At 43.2% G+C, this 13,718-nt stretch overlaps 1 long non-coding RNA gene across 1 annotated transcript; it reads left to right on the forward strand.

Moving 5' to 3' along the window:
- The first annotated feature begins 161 nt into the window (after positions 1-161).
- On the forward strand, positions 162-13,491 carry LOC140616260 (uncharacterized). The gene is made up of 3 exons (XR_012016810.1): positions 162-279; positions 1,879-1,924; positions 13,353-13,491. It is a non-coding gene; the product is annotated as an uncharacterized lncRNA (long non-coding RNA).
- The last annotated feature ends 227 nt before the right edge of the window (positions 13,492-13,718 follow it).

The raw sequence follows: 13,718 nt of genomic DNA on the forward strand, positions 1-13,718 counted from the left end.
ATACATTCTAGTTTGCCATTTTTTCAATATACAAATGTCCTACTTGAGTAGAAATGACATATATAGTGGTGATTGTATGATTCCGATTTTTGTTCATTTTAAATACATTTTTCAATTATTAACATTTGTGGAAATACCTTTTAAATTAACAGTTTATTGAACTCAGATGTCTAAGTCATGTTGTTAAAACTCCCTTGTTTTACAGTTGAGGAAATGGAAATTCAAGAAGCAAGAGGATCAATAGCTAGAAAGTGATGATGCCAGTTATTGAACTTCCAGGTATTAAGTACAAATTGTATCCATGGGCCTTATTTTAAATAGATTGGAATCAACTGAATTGTTCATTAATAGAGGACGAGGTGAATAAATGGTAGCATTCAGTGCTGTGCTGTGCAGCTCCCGGAGGCATGAGTAAGAGAGAGAAGATCTCTGGATGAAAACAAGGTGATCTTCAGAGTGAAAGCAGAGGAAGTAGAAGGGGTTTAGTGAGAAAGGGTATATGGATATATGTGCAACCATACATACTTGCTGGTATTTCAAAAAACAGTCAGAGGCTAAACCACAAACTGGTAAAACTGGTTCTTCAAAGGGGAAAAGGAAGTGGTCAGTGAACTTCACATAGTGAAACAGTAATTACTTCAGGTGACTTGATCACAGTTTTGATTTTGCATTGTCACTGGAATACATACTGAGGACACAGACCTCAGCCCACTGAATATGGCTTCATGGCTAATTTCAAAAAACCACCTTGGTAACGTCACTATTATTAAAAGTATATTTTAGGATAAAGCAATTTAGAAATCAAGTAGTCTTAAATTTCACTTAGAAACCCTAAATGCTTTTTCTTTCTAAACAATAAGTAGTTCCTGGTCCAACTAGAAAGGCCTAAAGTAATTATAACCCAACACCAGTGAAAACCAATAATGCCCAGATGGTGGTCTCTAAACTCCCATTTTCAAATAAGCAGAATCAAAACTTATTTTCAAAGTAGATACTGGTCTGGGGAAATAATTACATGGTTGAACCTCAGTATAAGATCTCCCAGGTTCAGGAATGTTTCAGAGTCTAAGAGGGTTCTTTCAGAAGTTCATAGAAGCCAACCTGAAGGAACTTCTATTGGCCAAACATGAGATAAATTGAGTACAAAAAATCTAAATACGTGTTTATATTTTTAATCCCAAGTTCATAATTACAGTACTAAACCTCATCCTTGCACAAGAAATTCAGGATAAATGCTTGATTCGGTCTCCCCTGTATTTATCAGTGTAAAGAACAAATGAATTGATGCCCTAGGGATATCCAAAATAACAAAATTGAGCTTGCAAAGTGATCAAACAACTGATCGTAGACAGTTCTTTACAGAAAGATTCCACCCAATAGATACTGATAAAATTAGAAAATCCGTATTTTGCAGTACTTTTCCTAAAGGATCTAGGAAAGAAGCATCAATGGCTGCTGAGACCATGGGCTGAGAAAGTAAGACTGAGCATAAAATAAACCCAGCAGACACATCAGCCCATCTTTGGTCCTGGCTACTGCTGAGACTGCCAGCTGCAGGTGTAGCCTGACAGCACCCTGCTTTAGACCCATCGAGTGTATCTATGCTTTTTGCTCTGGGACTTACCTGACAATGCCACAGGGTTGCCCACACAAACCTGGGTAAGGGGGAACTAGATCCCAGACCAGCCTTTCAACAGATGGAGGCACGACCTAGGCAATAACACGGCCTTCCATGTCTTGGGAAGACGGTCCCAGGGTACGTTCCATGTGTGGTACCTGAAAAAAGACCCCACAGAGCCTGAGCTATGGTTGCCCATTGTGACCAGTCTGCGGTGGCGTGGATTGCTAGTTCCTCCTTCCTTGTTTCTCTCTTCCCAGTTCCCCTCTGTGTTTCCTGGGATCAAGAGAAGTGGCCCGTCTACATGTAAGTTGAAAGCACCTGAATCCATCATTCTTTTTTTTTTAATCTTTTTTTTTTTTCATTTATTATGATAGTCACACACAGAGAGAGAGAGAGGCAGAGACATAGGCAGAGGGAGAAGCAGGCTCCATGCACCGGGAGCCCAACGTGGGATTCGATCCCGGGTCTCCAGGATCGCGCCCTGGGCCAAAGGCAGGCGCTAAACCGCTGCGCCACCCAGGGATCCCCTGAATCCATCATTCTTAACATCACTCAGTGAGACATGTAAGCTTGCCAGGATGGCAGGGTAAGCATATAGTCTCCACCATGAAGTTTTGTCAGAACAAACTCCCCCAAAATGAATAGGAATCTAACCAAAGTTGTAGACTTAACTGCCCATTTCCATGATACGCAGTTATTAGGTGAACAAGTTAAACGCCCCACTAAGAAGCAGTCAGCCAGATCTAGAATGTGGGGGATTTAACAGGACAAAAAAGTGAGTTTCCTTAAAAAATAAATGACCTGAGAAGAGTCAAAGGGTGGTAGAGTTGGCAGTGAGCATGGGAAGATCTCTGCTCCTGGGCTGAAGTACTTTGAGGCAGACTCCAGTTGTGCCAAGAACTACAAACAGATGGCTGCGTGGCGAGAAATCTGCTTAAGGGCATCAAAGATCTCAAGTGGTGAGGCCTGAGGGGCTCAGGTTTGAGCACCCAGAGAACCCAGAGGGCTGGGCAGCAGCATTTGGGGGGCCATTCATTGCTGGCCAGGGTCGGGTCCTGTGCTGGAGGCCTGCCACCTTGCGGGGATTGGCCATTTGAGAGGGCTAAACCACACAGCTGGGGATCCCTGGGTGACTCAGCTGTTTAGTGCCTGCCTTTGGCCCAGGCCGTGATCCTGGAGTCCTGGGATCAAGTCCCACATCGGGCTCCCTGCATGGAGCCTGCTTCTCCCTCTGCCTGTGTCTCTGCCTCTCTCTCTCTCTCTCTCTCTCTCTCTCTCTCTCTCTCTCTCTGTGTCTCTCATGAATATATAAATAAAATCTTTTAAAAAAATAAATAAAAAAGCCACACAGCTGCTTACTCTTCAAGACATCTGGTGAACTTTTAGGCTGCTTTGGGTAGGGAAAAAAGAGGGCAAGTCCAAAAAAGCCTTTGGGAAACAGCTTGCTTTTCCCACAGTCTTGCCGTGTGGGGCTCCAGGTAACAGGCAGGTTAGTGGGGGTGCCCATCAACAAACCAGCGTAGTTAGTTAAACTGCTGGAGGACAGGGCAGCAGAATGTGTTCTCACGGAAACACAAAGTACACAATGGAGCTTACTGGAAGCTGTTGGAGACACAGTCTGTGATGTGTGTAGTGGGATTTGAAGAAATAGAAAGTAAATCGGAAAACAGTACCTGAAGTACTGGCCAAGAACTCTCCAAAACAGATGAAAGAAGTCAAGTGACAGGTTCAAAAATCTCAGAAACCCCCACACAGGATGAATACCAAAACCAAGCACGCCCCCCAACCCTGACACCTAGGTAGCTACTGAAAATGAAAGCAAACATATTAAAATTATGAAGGGGCTGACGGGGGATGAGGAGTAAGGGAATTTCTCCTCAGAAGCAAAAGCAAAGCCAGAGGATAATAAAATAGCATTCTAAGTATTGAAAGTAAAAAAAATGACTGCCATTTATGAGACCCGTTGTTACTTTCGGCCTTCCTGTGTTCAGTTTAAAAGTGGAACAAGATCTATCCGTGCAAACACTAACCAAAAGAAAGGTGCGGCGCCACGGTGGACCTGAAGGTGAGAAGCATGTGTCGTGGACAAGGTTTCCTATCACTGCGCTGAGTTACCATAGACTTGACGACTTAGGACAACACTGACAGTTACGGAGTCGAGGAGTCTAAGCTGGGTCCCGCTGGGGCAGGGTCAGGTGTCAGCAGGACTGCTGCCTTCCTGCTGGGAGGCTCCAGGGGACAAGCTGTTTCCTTGCCCTGTCTGGCTTCCAGAGGCTGCCCACACACCTTGGCGCCTGGCCCTGCAGCCGTTTTCAAAACCAGCAGCATTGGGCCAGGCTGTTTCCACACTGCCACCTCTTGGGGGCTCTCCTACCACTTTAAAGACCCCTGTGTTACGTTGTCCCACCTGGGCATCCAGGACAATCTCCCTATTTTAAGATAGGCTGATTAGCAACCTTCCATCTGCTCTCTCAATTTCGCTTTCATGTGACAACATATTCAGAGGTTTCTGGGATTCAGATGTATGCGTATTTGAGGACCATTGTTCTTCCCACTACGAGGTCAGTCCAGTAGGCAACAGGAATATATAATTCTGCATCTATAAATCTAAAATGAAATATAACCAAAACAGGAGTTGACAACGGACTCCTCTATAGTTGGGGAGTTGGGGTGGTGGCTGGCACTAACCCTACCAGACATTAAGACAATCCAAAGCCTCTATTATTAAAATGTAAAACCTCATGACCCTGGAGCGTGAATAGTAGATAGCCCTGTGGAATAAACTAGAGATGAGAAATAGACTTGAATACATACAGAAATGTACCGTGTGATAAAGACGGCATCTCAGATCACTGAGAATATAAGGTGGACTTTTTAACAAATGGCTCTGGGAAAATTGGTTAGCTATTTGGAAAAATCTATTAGAATAGGATCCAGATAGATGAGGGATCTTAATGCGCAATAATGAAACCATGCCAGTACTAGACCTTGGGTAAAGTAAAGGCTTCTCTGTCTCAAAATTTGGGCTGTTAGAAGAGTCCTCAATTCCACTACTTGAAAATGTTGCAAATTATGAAGACATCTGAGCAGAAACCTGGGGTAAATACAGAGAACAAACGAGGGGTTGCCAGAAGGGAGAGCTGTGGGGATAGAGAATGAGTGGAATAGCTGAAGGGGATTAAGAAGTACAAACTTCCAGTTATAAGTAAATCCGAGAGATGAAAAGTAAGCATAGGAAATATAGTCAAGGTTGCAGTGACACGTGGGGATAGATGGAAGCCTGAAGCTAATGCAGCACTGCATGTCAACTGAACTTCCATTACAAGTTTTTAAAAAGGCATCTGGCAACTGACAATACTTACAACATAAAGAGCTGATCATAGCCCTTACATATAAAGAATTCTTAAAAATCAAAATAATTATATGTGCTGCTGAAGTGAGCACTCAAGGTAATTAAAAAGCGAAAACCAACAGGGAAAAAAATGACAATTCACAAAAATTTACAAAGTGGCTTTTAAACATGAAAAGAGGTTCAACTTCATTTATAATAAGAGAACCGGGAACTTAAAATAGCATTGAGTTTGTATGTGTAAGACATAGGAGTAGCAGAACCTCAAGAGTGTAACAAGGTGTTCTGTTACCAAACTCAGGAAATTCACCCTCATAGGCTTAGTTGGTGGGAGTGCAAGTGGGAACATCCCTACAGAGACAGGTGGGCAGTATCTGAGAAGGGCAAATGTGTATACTTTGATTCCCTGCAATCTAGCCATTAGGAATTTATCCTGAAGATTCAACACCACAATAGTTTTTTTTAAAAAGCCTATGTACAAGGTTATTTATTGGAGCATTATTCCTGATGGGCTCATACTGGGAATAGCCCAAGTGCTTATACACAAGGGAATGGTACATCCACATGAGGGAGTCCTATGCATCTATAATAAAGAATCGTGACAGTCCCTCATACAGAGTGACTTCCAGGACATGCTGGTAAGGGGCGGGGGGGGGGGGGGGGGGGCGGGCTTGGCAGGGAAGCAATGTGCATGTGCATGAAAGTGCCTAGAGTATGCTATTTTTTGTGTAAGAAAAAAGAAAATCTGTGTATATTTGCTCACCAGTGGGGGAAAGAAAACACCAGAAGGGAAGCCAAAATAATAAAAGTGTTTCGGGGGTATAGGAGGGAATAAAATGGAGAGGATAGGACCAGGGGGGCTGGAGGGCTGTCCCTTCCCTTTTGCACACTTCTGACTTGGGGGACTATATGAATGTTTCGTGTACTCAAGAAGTAAAATGATGATTGGGGGAAGGGGGAATGAGCCAAAGCGCATTTTAAATAAATTACATACGTGCCCTGAAGGTAAGGGTCCTAAGTCAGGTAAGATTTGAAGAACACTGTTTAGACTGTATGTCCTAAGGTTCAACACAAAAAAATAACTTTAAACATATATTAAACTCCGTTTACTGGGCTTCTTTTTTTGCAAAAAATAAAGGTTAGCAATTCAGAAATGATTTTGTGTGTTCTAGGATTGAACAAATGGTAAACATATTGTAGAAGATACGTTCCCCTGTCCAAGAGGATGCTACTACTACAGGCACCCTCATCTTACTGCGCACCACAGGCGTTGCATTTGGCTTTGATTTTGTATTTTTACAAGGTTTGTGGCAACCCTGCCAATTTGATGAAAGAAAAAGCTTTAAAAATTGTCCCAGATCAAAAGAAACTAAAGAGGCACAATTCGGTGCACTGCTATAATAAAAGTACATTATAAAGCATAATTGGGAATTGATGAAATATGAATAAACCATCAATTACATTAGAGGTTGGCAAATTGCAACCTGTTGGTCAAGAACAGGCTACTGGCTATTTTTGTAAATAGTTTTATTGGCATACAGCCATGTCCATGTATTTATGTATTATCTGTAGCTGCTTTCACACCATAAAGCAAAATTGAGTAGTTGACAGACTGTCCTGCAAAGCATAAGATACTGTCTGACCCTTTACAGAAAATTTCCCAACTCCTATTATTCAACATTCATTTCCTTGATTTTGTTGATTTTACCATGGGTGTGGAAGAGAACGTCCTTGTTTCCAGAAACTAATCTTACTTAGAAAATAAAATTTTATATAAACATTATTTCAATCTACATGTATATGTACTTGTCAGTAATAAGCATTGGAGCTACTTTATTAGATGATTTCATCAATGAGTGCAAAATTCTCAAAATTGTGCCTCCATACTATTAGTATATGGAATATGTTCGCTATATAAGTTTTCAAATTTTCTTTGCCTTTCATGAATTTGATATTCCTGAAGAGAGCTGGCCAGTTATTTTTTTTAAAAGCCCTTCATTTGGGGTTTGTCTGCTGCTTCATTATTAGATTCAGGATATACATTTTTGACAACACCACAGAAGTGGTAATGTTCTCTTTGGTGTTTTGTATCAGGCACATGATAGTAGAAGTCCCTACTACTTTTAGTGGAGAATGTTCTAGAAACAAAGGTCTGGATGTGCACTTTGGGGGGAGGGCAGTGTCCTTGCTCCATGCTATCTCACTGGATGGAACTAGGACATCTGTCTGTGTATATGTGATTATCTGTGTATCAGCAGTTCCTGAAAAGTCTCCTGAAGATTCTGATAGTTCCTCTAATTGAGAATTATTAAATTAGAGCCACCTAAAAACAAAATACCTCCAAACTTATGAGCTATTATTGCCCACTGCATTAATCCTAAATCATTGAAGTGTTCAAAAAGGAAGAAGGATGCAGATTGATTGTAGACATTAAAAGTGCATGTCAAAATCTAGAGTAAACATCTGTTTCCACCAACATAACTAAGCCTGGAGAAAACCTCAGTCTAGAACAACGAAAATTCCGTTTAGAGTACTACAATTATTTTATAATATACATTGATGACCTGACAGAGAATAAGGGACATCGCCGAATGCTGGAAACAACTAGTCTCCTGCTCTGGAGACTGTGTGTGTTCTGGGGCCATCAGCCAATGACCTAGAAGCCAAGTCATTTCATACCGCCAGTGTGAAGGAAGCAGGAGACAAAACCTAATGTTTAACAAGATGAAGAAGATCAGCAAACTCACATGAAGTAGGACACCATAAAGATGACACCCTCAAAGGATAGACTAGAAAAAACAAAATCCTGTCACAGAAAGAGCTGCTGCTGGGTTGCAGGTAAGAATTGAGTGCACAAGTCTGTCTAAAGGGCTCTGATAAGTTCCTCCCAGAAGCTGGGCAGAAGAAACAGCCAATCTCTGTAGGAATAAGTTTAACTCAAGGCCTGAATGAATTGCCACAGATAAGGTTCTGAGAAAGATGAATTCACAATCAAAAACTAAAACACACACCGTAAATATGCCATTATGAGCAAGAATTAGCATAAGCTAAAACTAGGGAGCTAAACCCTCAAAGATGTTAGGTATCTAAGTGATAATATTTTAAATATTTTGTATGTTTAAGCATGTTTAATATGTTAAGATACAGTTATTTAAGTTTATTAAATACTATTTTAAAAATATATTCAAGGAAATTAAGGTTATTGAAAGTATGAAAAATGAACAAGAGACATAAAAAAATACCTGGCATATGTGAAAAAGAACTAGAAACTCTCAAAAAGAAAAAAAAAAAAAGAAAAAAGGCTCAGCAGATGGTCTTATAGCTTGGTTCCATCAGATTAGAAGACTTTGGGGTTCAACAGTAAGTCAGAGCTCAATGAAAATGGTAAATTTAGGAATCCCTGGGTGGCGCAGTGGTTTAGCGCCTGCCTTTGGCCCAGGGCGCGATCCTGGAGACCCGCGATCGAATCCCACGTCAGGCTCCCGGTGCATGGAGCCTGCTTCTCCCTCTGCCTATGTCTCTGCCTCTCTTTCTCTCTCTCTGTGTGTGACTATCATAAATTAAAAAAAAAATTTAAAAAAAAGAAAATGGTAAATTTGATATCAGGTCCAGTGCTGGCACAATGGGCCCATAAATGGAATGGCCTTTGTAGCCAGGATGGAGGTCCTGCCCGGGCTAGGCAGCGTGGGTTCTCTATCACCGACATTGTGCCCACTGTTTGCTGTCCTGGCATCAGCAGAATGTCATGTTGAGGCGTCACTAATGGCACCATCCAGAAAGAAATCAGATAACCAATTGGTAGCAAGTTGATTACCTTAGCCCCTTCTACTCTGGAAAGGCCAGTGTTGCATCCTTCTTGGAAATGACGTCTACTCAGGTATGGGTTTGCCTTCCACATGCATGGCGTCTTCTCCAGCACCACCTTCAGAGAACATACAAAATATCTACCGACCACAAATTCTACAGAACATTGCCTAGTCTAAGGGACCCATTCTACAAAAAAGATGTGACAATGGGTACATGGCCATGTAATCCATTGATTCTAAATCCTTACCCAAAGTATCTACCAACAGAACGGTGGAATGTCCTGTTCATGGCTCAGAGGACATGCCAGCTCTGTGACAGCTACTTGGTGACTAGGATGCTTCCTATCAAGATGCAGAGTATTCACTGAACCCAACCACAACTAATAATGAGGCTGTGTCCCCAGGAGCTGGATGACAGGGGCCTGAGGACAAAAGTGTGGTCAGATGTCCTCACTGCAACTCCAAGAGATCCATTCATGGGATTTTTGCTCTTCACTTAAGGTTATAAAGAACATTATTCATTGTCTAGTTCCTGCAGGTTAAACTCTGAATAATGACCCCCCACTGAGAAGTGAACACATGTTTTACAGCCCTGTAAAATCAAAGCTGTATTGCCCGGGAGAGTCCAGTGAGGTTACCCAGGCTTCTGAGAGAAATTGTCTAATGACACAGCAGCGATCATTTTGTCTTGCTTTGGATAAGTAATCCTTAACATGTCCCAGAAGGAATGCTACCCAGCATGAGGAGAAAAGATGGGGTGAGGATAGTGACCATCTTCAGATACTGGACTGTCATGTGGATGGATGGATGGGTATCACTTATTGCTTCCAAAGGCGGAATCAGGTGACGATTAGAAAAGGCAAGATTTGGCTCAATGCAAATAAGAGGTTTTTAACTGTCTGGACCAGCACTGCCCAATGAAAGTGGGAATCGTTAAATTAGGTGAGTCACATATGTGAGTTTAAATTTCTCCAGTAGCCGCAATAAAAAAAAAAAAAACAGTGGAAAGGAAAAACAGATGACATTAATTTCAACGACATAGCTTATTCAGCCCAATCCAAAGTATCATCAGTTCAACGTGTCATCAGTATCAAAAATACTAATGAGATATTTTGCATTCTTCCAGGCTCAATCTTGAAATCCCATGTGGATTTTACATTTCTTTACAGCACAGCTCAGTTTGGACTAGGCGCCTTCCAAGCGCTCACCGGCCACGTGTGGCTCAGGCATATTGAACAGCAGGGGTCGGGATTGTCTCAGGGACAGCGTCCTGGCCGGCAGATCCGATGGAAACCAAGCTCTAGAGCCCCCATGGAGGGCGCCTGGAGGATTGTCCATACGCCAATGACCTTAGGGACGGTTTCCTGGTTCCCCCTCCCCCTTACCTCATCTCCACCCGCCAGCATCCACCCAGATTGCATCAGTAAAGGTTGACCTGCCCTCCGGGAGAGATTAACAGTTTTCCTGCAATCTCCTCGATTTCTGTGTGTTTGGGGATATATATATTTTTTTAACCACCTGCAATTAAACTCTGCACGGAGAAGCAAGGGAGCAAAGGCATCTATGGACTCTTGACTGGAGCAGCTCATGGGACGGAGTAGGCACCGCCTTGCCAGCAAGTGGTAGCTTAGCTTTCCTCTTCCTTGAGAACCACTGGTAACGCTGCTGTGTGAGGAAGATGAAGTTCTTGATGGATTTGGGAGCACTGACTACTATTAATTGGATTTTTTTTTTCCTTTAAGCAAAGTTAATCATCTTCCTCTGATTTTGCTGCTCCTCAACATAAAAGAAGCTTTCAGACTGTAGTGGAGAAGAAAGGGCAATTTTACCTCAGTATCAGAAGACAAGCTAAAACCACCCTGGAAATTTCCTTGATCTGGATGACCGACAGAGTCTCCTGGATCAGTTGAGACAGTGAGGAACCAGGAGTTCTTTGGACGTATTTTCAAGAAGCGAGTGAACTTTAACGATCACGTGTGTGCACCCACCTGACCAGAGTGTGCGCATCCTGGATATGAATTATGATTTTTCTCCTGGGTGGAGCTGTAGGAAAAGGTTTCATTCTGAATAAAAGAGGAGCCAGGCCATTTTCCACTTGTGAGTCACATGATAAAAAAACCAGTTTTTTATTTCATAATATTCTCCTAACTGTATGCCTGTGTCTAGTCTCTACGAAGAGCAACTCAGGACAGCCAGCAAAATGCTCTGTGTGTAAAAATCCACACAGTGATGAAAAACCTATTTGCAGGTGTCCCATGTGAATCAAATAACATAATTTAAAAACTGGATTAGGCTGGTTGTGAGGTTGGCAGTAAGTGATGTCAAAGGAGAATGGTCCAAGAAATTCCAAATGCATCTGGTAGCCTTAAGCCTGTTGGATACCTTCCCTTAAAATCTAGATTTCTAGCAGACTGCCACACAGGATTTTGAGCCCTTTTCCCCATAAACACAAGGAATGTGGATGGAAATACAGGAATGTGTCCTCAGCTGAGATGCTTTAATATGGACCAATTTCAAAAGATTAGGCAGCCTTAGTTTTAAACATTCATTATCTTACATTATCAACGTTATCTTGGCTGAACGTGTATTTTGATGCTGTGTCTGATGTCTTTCATGTAACCAGAGCTGCTTTTCTAGATGCGGGAAATCTGTGCAGGGTAGCTCTTCATCCCTCCCTCAGGCTGGCAGAGGCTCCGACCAGGAGACCAGATATGCAGGTGTAACCCTGGGCTTCGGAGCCCTCTCGAGTTGAGCTGAAGCAAATGGTTTAGGCAGACATCTGTTTGATTCATACCCTCCCCTGCCACTTGGTTTTCCACTTGTTTGAAATACGCTGCCCTAACTCACTTGGCATTGGGTCATTTTTAACCACTCCATTCTTTGAATATCAGGTCACTGTCACTCCCGGCTGATGACACAGTCCCCGTGGAGAAATATGTCTTCCTAAAAGCTGGTGAACGTGTTGTTGGTTTTAGGATATTTTGTAAGAGAAGATTTGTTTTCTTGATTTTTAATTTTTTTTTTTGATTGGTCCTTGAGATTCCAGCCCTTTTGTCACAAGAGTGGAATGGATGAGTTTACTAAGACCCGCAAGATGGGAAAATGTGTGGTGAATTTGGAGCTGGATCCCTAATAACTGGAGAAAAAAATCAAAAGGTGCAGCCAGGGTGTAATTTTTGGGGGGGATTGAAACACACTTGTAATTTCATCAGTTTAGAAGACCAAATCTAAATGTATGCTAAATTAAAAAAAAAAAAAAAAGAAATAGGTAAAAGCCAATCAAATTATCGTGGACATTTGCTGAGAGCGAGAGAGCCTGCACGGTCAGCATCCAGGAACTCCAGCTGGAAGCTGATTAACGGCGTGGCCCTCCGTGGAGCAGTATGATGGCCTCGGCCTCCGTCCTGGGCAGCGTCGTCAGAGGCAGGCAGCGTGGCCCTGCCCGTTCAAAGCGTGTGGCCCTGCCTCTGACTGCAACAGAGAAGAGCAAGACGCCCGGCTCTCACCGGAAAATTAACTCCGAGGGCTCTTGTTACCCAGGTTTTTATCAAATGGAAGATAGTATCCATGGAAAACTCGCTGAAGCCCTTATCCTCAGAGTGTGTTCCCTGGGCCACACGGAGGGGGCGCCGCTCGGGAGCCCCCGGTGCAGCGCGCGGGCTTGTTCTGGGCCTTGCCCCTGGGCCGTTGTTCTGAGAAGGACTTTGGGACTGTCCCGCCGTGTTTGCTGCTGACATACGGAGAAGGCTGTGCCCCCCTGCCCCCCACTACCATTCCTACAGGGGACCACCCCCCCCCGTGGGAAATTCCTCTCCAGATCTCTGTGTCAGAGAGGGGCTAGTGGACCCTGGACGTCGTAGAACCATTGTCTCTGCCACCGTCTCTGCCATTGTCTCTGCCATTGTCTCTGCCATTTTGCCTCGGCCTGTGGGGAGCTCAGAGCCCAGTGCTCTGAGCCCTGGAGCCTTCCCGTCCATGCAGCGTTTGCTTCTCTTCCTCCGCGTGCCAGCTCCTTCTTCCCCTCTATTTACGGCCCACGCACCCCCCCCCTTTTTTTTTAACCTAATTGTCTTTATTCTGAATGAATCTCTAAATACTTTCTGTATTTTTTTTTTCTAGAACAAATGGGAAAATACATTAGGGAGTTCGTGTCATTAATGAAAATTAGCAATCTTCTCTGATGCTGATATTTCCTCAGTGGCTAAAGGAAGCTTTTGTGTAGTTTTTTGAAGCACTCTTTACCAGATTTCTTGGCCCCAGCATTTGGCCTTCGTGTCCACCATGGCGGTGGCTCCTGGGAGCCAGGGGTGAATGTACAGAGTGTAGGACTCTGTGGTGGTGGTCACTTGTCCTCCTGCCTTCAGCACAGGAAGGGAGGCCCCAAGTCTCAGAATTAATGTTGAGTTTTGCCTATGGTTTTCATGGGGTTTTGTTGTTGTTTTTTGGGGTTTTGTTTTTTTTTGTTGTTGTTGTTACTGTTGTTGTTGTTTTAGCACACCACTGCGTTCTCAACAATACAGTATTTCATCCGTGCAAAACTGTGGGGCTGACCTCTGTGTCTCCATTTTGTCAACAGTGAAAGTCTGACTTCAGCTCCCCCAAGTCCACACAGTGGTGCGATGGAGCCCGGAAGCCAGAGCCATCATCCTCCCACACTGACCTGACCCAGAGGAAAGGGACGAAAGAATTTACCAGAGTCCTTCTGAGCCCCAGATAATGATGGTGGATTAGGCAGGAAGTTTCCTAGAAAAAAACAGACATCTTGAAATCCTAAGCACCAGATGTTCAGATAAAGCCGCATAGGCAAATCCCTCAGAAACCTCTTATCTGCTTGACCCGGCTACCCTGTTCCTCCTCCTCATTTTCTCTAAAGAAGTCATCTGAGCTAAGCCTAAAGATTCTGGAAGGAGAGTATTGGTTAGAAAATCAAAAGGGCATCTCA

Source organism: Canis lupus, chromosome 24 (assembly GCF_048164855.1).
Source record: "Canis lupus baileyi chromosome 24, mCanLup2.hap1, whole genome shotgun sequence".
NCBI lineage: Eukaryota > Metazoa > Chordata > Mammalia > Carnivora > Canidae > Canis > Canis lupus.